This window comes from Festucalex cinctus, chromosome 8 (genome assembly GCF_051991245.1).
Source record: "Festucalex cinctus isolate MCC-2025b chromosome 8, RoL_Fcin_1.0, whole genome shotgun sequence".
Taxonomy (NCBI): domain Eukaryota; kingdom Metazoa; phylum Chordata; class Actinopteri; order Syngnathiformes; family Syngnathidae; genus Festucalex; species Festucalex cinctus.
In genome coordinates this window covers 20,506,519-20,513,045 of record NC_135418.1, presented here as the reverse complement: position 1 = coordinate 20,513,045, position 6,527 = coordinate 20,506,519, and positions in this window count along the sequence as shown.

The window sequence follows — 6,527 nt, the reverse complement described above, 5'->3', positions numbered from 1 at the left end:
TATATATATATATATATATATATATATATTTCATTTTTTGTATTTAATTTATGAATTATTTGTTTTTATATCCGTTTTTGTTTTCATATTTATTTATTTAGCCATTTATTTTTACCGTAATTTTGGCAGTTTTGGTCCTCCATCGATTAGAACCCTACTGTATCTGTGTGTACGATATGGAACCTCTTCGGGACAATTTTGCCATTTTCTGCTGTTATTTATTAGCTGTGTTGTGACGTTCTCTCCGGAGTTCCACTTTTGGGCGCAAAATACTGTTTGCTTGGTTTCTAACGAGTGAGCATATTGACAACATGCTGAGCAATGAGAACGGAGACATCTGTGCAGTGGAAGCAGCCATTTCCCATTGTGTAGCTTAATTACAATCCCCAAACCGTTTCCCTTCTATTGTTGCGTTCATGTACTTCCCCAGCTAGCACATCCACGTGACAGCTACTCACTTCCCCCCTGAGAGTCCAGACATACTAAGGTGTAGCCTACCATTTATTTTGAAGCCCTTCCTGGCCGTCGTCCGACCCTTGTGGCTGGTTGTTATTTATTCATATATGCCAGTACAGCAGTTTGCACACAATCCTACGGAATTGTATTCTTCGGATTTTAGGGAGAGTTTTCACAATCACAAAAAAAAGGAACTAACTGAGATTGAGATGTTGTTTGAGAATTCAACTAATCTGAAGGGACAAGTAGCACAAGTGAATCCGGTGAACCTCGTCCCTCTCCCGAGCAGCATATCACCCTCCATCGCACCTTCATCCACAGCGTATGACAATGTGCGTTGTGGGGACGCTGTTTATTTTGACATCCACGCCACCTGAGGCACAGATTTCGCATTTATGGGGAAAAAAAAAACTGTATTTCATAGCCAGCATTTGCAGTTCTTTTAAATGTTTGCAGGACGACATCCTCTGTAGCCTCCCAGAGTGGCATTGATCTTATTAGCCTCACCTAAAATGTGCTGATTCTTCACTCTGCCCATCATCAGGTACGAATGGTCTGCGTAAAAGGTAATCAAATCTATCATTTTATACTGCTAATCACTGTTATACACAAGTTTAGTGAGATATTTATTTATTTCGTTATTTATTCCTTCTCTTGTTTAATCAAGTGTATTATTATTGTTTTGTGATAACCAGCATTTTTTTTCTGTATTCCAGTTAATCTGGAGACCAAAGTTTTATTTATTACTGGTCAGTGTGTGAGTTTATATTTAACGAAAGAGAGACTTTATTTTAAGTGCCAAAAAATGTAAAAAGATGTAATGAGATCAAAGGTGCCAATCGTAGAAAACAAGTAGGGCTGTAGAAATGATACGAAAAGGGGAAGCAAACTTGAAAGAGAAATGAATCTATCAGAAAATGAAAAAAAAATGCACATTTCACCTCATCCATCCATCAACCGCCATATTGGAGTGATGCATGGAATTGTTTGCTGCTACTTGTACATACAGATTACCGATACGGTGGCCCATGTAAAGGACTATCCTCGTTTCTATGACAACCTGCTGTGTGTGTTTTTGCCATCTTTTGGCTGTATTGGTGTTAGGTACACAGAGTAGCATTGTTCTTTTGTCTTAACAGTGGAAATGTAACACCTAGAGAAACTATTTGCCCCTCCTTTTAAAACTAAAACTTAATTTTTGATTTAAGATGATTTTACTGACAAACGAAACTTTTATTTATTTTTTACCTTCTACAAACACAAATGTTACCTTAAAAAAAAAGGGCACTTGTTGCTTCTTTGTTGTTCACAGTGGAACCTCAAAAGTCAAGTGTGAATATGAGAAATCTACGTACTCCTCAACTGCTATGCATTCGACATAAAAAAATGAGACCAAGATAAATAATTTTAGAGCCATTCATGAGAAAATAACCGGCACAGCTCATGTTAAATGGGAGTCAGCACACAACTGCCAGCTTTTAAAGTGCCTCCGATTAACCTTAAATATAATTCAAGTATTCTTAGAAGCCTTTCTTCACATCTAAAAGCCAAAAAGTTCAGATTTCAAGGGTGTTTTTGCCAAATGTAGCCATTTTTTGAGAATGTTTTTGTAGCATGTGGCTTGTGTTTTGCCACCTGATCCCGTAGCCCAGACGTACTGTATGAAGAAGACGTGAAATTGTTGTCACGTGTACTTGACAGCCAGCATTTGTCTGGAGCTCCTTCAGTGTTGCTGTCTGTCGCCCTCATGACCAGTTTTCTTATCAATTTTGGAAGGATGCCCTTTTTTTTTTTTTTGTGCCATAATTTCTCCACTTGATGCTGATGACTGTCTTCACAGTGTTTCATTGTAACTCTAATGCCTTGTATTTATTTTTGTACTTATACCCTTTGACCAATCAGATACCTCTTGTGTTGTGGAAGCTCTCTGTAGAAGCAAAATGTGAGAAACATCTGAGCTTTGCTTGGGATTAATCAGAGGCACTTGAAATGGTGGTTGTATAGTTGGAAGAAAAAAAAAAAAGGACTCAAACTGTTTCGTTGAATTAAAAAAAATTGACTTTGCCTTAATGATGAAGCTTGAGTTGCAGAACCTAAAAGGTTAAATTACAAAAAAATTACAACGGATGTTTGTTTTGGACCTTCTACTAAATTCTCATGAGAACATTAATTATACATGCTGTACATTCCCAACACAGAAGCCTTAAAAATCCAAAACTAGAAGTTACAATTAGTGTTTTTGTCTGAACTGATCAACATGATCCACTGGAAAGATGTTTACATTTGCAATAAGTGAGTTCTTGTTGAGTTAAAGTTAGACCAATGTGTGAACTGTGAAGTGTTAACTGGTAGTGAGCTCCATGTCATCTACCGACTTGCCTGTTGTGTCTATTTTCAGCTCCATCTTTTTATGTTCACATTTCAGCCTTTATATAATATTTTTTCATGATTGTATGATGTTGTGTTGTGCTTCAATTGTCATTTCCAGTGCCATAAACGAGGTTAGTGTTTCTAAAATGAGTTTTAGTCATTATTTAATGTCCAGTGCAGCCGTGCCTTGAGATAAGAGTTTAATTCGTACATAACCACTTGTATCTCAAATCATCTTTTCCCATTGAAATGAATGAAAATAACATACTGTACCAGTATATTAAACCACACAGTTCTAGCAGCAGCAAAAAAAAAGAAAAAAAAAATGGAATGTGTTCTTTCAAAAGAAAAAAAAACATTGTACAGTATTGTACTTTACAAAAACACAGTAATGGCATAATTATAGAATAGAACAGAATATAAAAAGTTACATAGTTTTTGACACGTTTGTTTCCTCTTACATTCAGTAGACATTGTGGTCATCCTTCTGGTGAGCACGCCTTGGCCACCAGGGGGCAGCTTAATACAGACATGGCTATACATGGCCAGTCAAACTCCGCAGTCGGTCGCTGCGATATTTAAAAAAATTTGACTGTTTTGTCATTCGTTATAGAGGACGAATAATTGTTCCATTTTTCAGTGTTGCGCTACCATTCGTTTAGAGTGGTAATAATCAGCTTTTTTTTTTGTTTTGTTTTTGTTTTAAGACTTCGTCACGTTTGCTAGCTTCCGTGTTGTCAGGTGAGTCGAGTTGATTTTTGCTTCTATCTCGAGGCACCACTGTACTGTTTATGCCGACATTATGTATTCTTGCAAGTAATTTGAGCTAAAAATGTTTGTGGAAACCCTGCCCAACGTCACCATTGCCTGAATTCATCATTGGCCTTGAGTGGTTGTGTTCTCAAAATGTTATCCATGACGTCAATGTGTACACAACGTCGCAACCTCGCCACCACCCACTCAGCTACATCTCCCATAATCCCAGCAACTATGTGAATTAATATTTGAAGCGCACGCAAGTGGCTCTCTCGACGACAGCTGACGCCGTCAAAGCGTGTCACTTCACAGTCATAGTCTCGGTCTTGGGTGTTTATGCCTCAGGCATCCGACACCCGGGGGCCCTGCGGTCACAATGGCTTCTGCCTGTGTTATCCGAAGGGCAAGATAACAACTCTCATCGCGAAGTTCCTCAAACTAAATTTTATCAAGCGGGTTGTTAAACCAAAAGGGCTTGCTCCGTGTTTACCGTTTAAACATGAACTTGTATTATCTAGAAATCCATTTCAAGAGTTTTCTCACTGTGCCTTTCATATGGACGCTGGGGGCAACATATACACTGTTTGCGGTTAGCCTATTATCAAAAAAAGTGAAGGTAACAGTTTTGACATATGAGGATTTAGTCGTTTATTATTCCACCCTCATGCCTGCATTGTTGATTTTGAAAGCAGATTCATTGAGTGGCTTGGAGACTGAACGTGCACAGTCTGCGCTGTAAAAGCTCTACTGATCCCAGTCTGGTTGTCTTGTGTTTGTCCAATTGTAAACAAGAAAAGATAAACACAAAAGATATGCTTGGTTTATTGGACGAAAGCTTGCTAACAAACTAGCGTAGACTCCTCGAAGTCGCTTCTCCCAACTCGTGACGTGCCATAAGTCCTCTTCTACTTGATTTCTCATCATCTGTGTGTTTGGAGAAGAAAATATTTGACACCAAGATTTGCTCACTAACAACACTTTAGCGAAGCCAATTGCGAGAGTCTAAATTAGAGGTGTCCAAACTATGGCCCGGGGGCCAATTGTTGCTTACTGTCTGCTCTTCAGGGGCCTGTGGGATATACTAAAAATGACATTTGCTACTAATAAATTGTTTTATCTACTGTAGAGCTTTTCTAAATATAAAAAGATAAAAATCAACTAATCTCGTAACATTTCATAACACTGGTGTTTTTTTTGTTTTGTTTTGTTTTTTTAACTACGCGCAAAATGGTTTCTTCCACCTTTTAGCTCTGTGTCAAGGTCCAATATATTGTGAAAATATCACACGAATCATTCTCAAGTAACTGCAGATTGCTCCTGTTTTGGTTCTGATTCTAGGATTCAACTGTTTAGTGCAGGGCCTGATTTTTTATGGAGTGGATTACAGGATCTCTGACCACCCCATCTTGTAAAAATCCTAAACTATTCCCCTTATCTGTTCATGTAGCAGTTTTTCAAAAAAGAGTAACGTATAAACAATATGCAATTGCTTTATTGACTGCTTCTGCTTGATAAATTAAAGTTAAAAATTCAAAGTGGCCCTCAAAGAAAATGTTCGGACACCACTGGTCTAAATTTGATAACATTTTCTTGAATCACAACCTTTCCCTTTCATTTATGCAACCTTTACTTAGCCAAAGCAACTATTTTACATCACAAAAATGTCACAAAAAGTGGATATGCAGGTTAATTGTGTAGCTTCTGCCACCTAGTGGAAGAGCATTTAATTGTTTTCGCTATCATTATACGTCACTGACATTACTAATTGGTTAAAGGTACATTGTGTCATTAATAATTGGAATCGGAGCATTTCCCACTGCCTTACATTACAGACTGAAGAAAATTAGCATACTGTAGCATTTAATGAGTCGAGTTTTAAGATTAGTAATTGTGACAACCCGATTCCTCATCAGCTAAACTTAAGAATGTCCTTTTATTATTTATTCTTTGTTTTCAAGTATGTTTCCTACATGAAAATGGTAGAAATGTGAAGTCAGCTTGCAAGAGAAGCATACAAAAAAGGCATAGCAACACGCTTTGTCACCCAATTTCATCATTTTGACCATTTCGTGCCATACTCGCTAAACACAAAAACCTCATTGTCACGCTACAAAGTAAATATCAGATAACAGTATATAATGATAATCTGTGTGTTCTTATGTTGTTTTTTTTTATACAAAAGTATCATCGCCACTAGGGGGCGACGTACTGTACGGGTCAGCGCTGTTCATCCGGTTGACACGTTAGTGTGTGTGAGTGGGTGTACATGAAGGCTGTGTTACTTTCCATGTTGAAAGAGTGCCAAATATGCTTGAGCATGTAAAATGTGGCATCTGGGAGAGGGGCTTGTGAAGCGAATGCAACACAGACAGATGAAATCATCGCGATGCACTAGGGAAAAGGTTCTTTCAGTTTTGTCTCACTTTGTAAACTCAAAAAAAAAAAAAAAAAGACAAATGTTTCTTCACATGTTTGTTGAATGTGTCTGCGTGCATCCATGGGTGACGGTCTGATATAGCCATTAGAAGCCCCTTTGCTTCATTTGTTGGACTGTCAAAATGGACATTGGGGGGATTTTTTTTGCCCTCTTGAATCATTCCGCACGCAGATGACTTTTACTTGTCTGCACTCCTTCTTGATTGATCACCTCCTCAGAACATAGTGAGCCTGACATGGGGACTATGATCATTTATAGAGTGTGGATTTGTCCAAGATGTACAAGTCAATGTAACTCCAATATTAAGAATAATGCCATGAAAATATCTTATTGTGCATTAAAACCGTGTCAACTTTTCTTGCCATACCTTTTTTTTCTGCAATTGTTCTGGTTCTACAAGCTTATTTTAAATCTGAAATTCAACCAAACCGGTTTCAGAGATTTTGTCTTGGAAGTTAATGTTTGTACAATCACACCACATCACAGTTGGACATGAAATGCTTCGCTT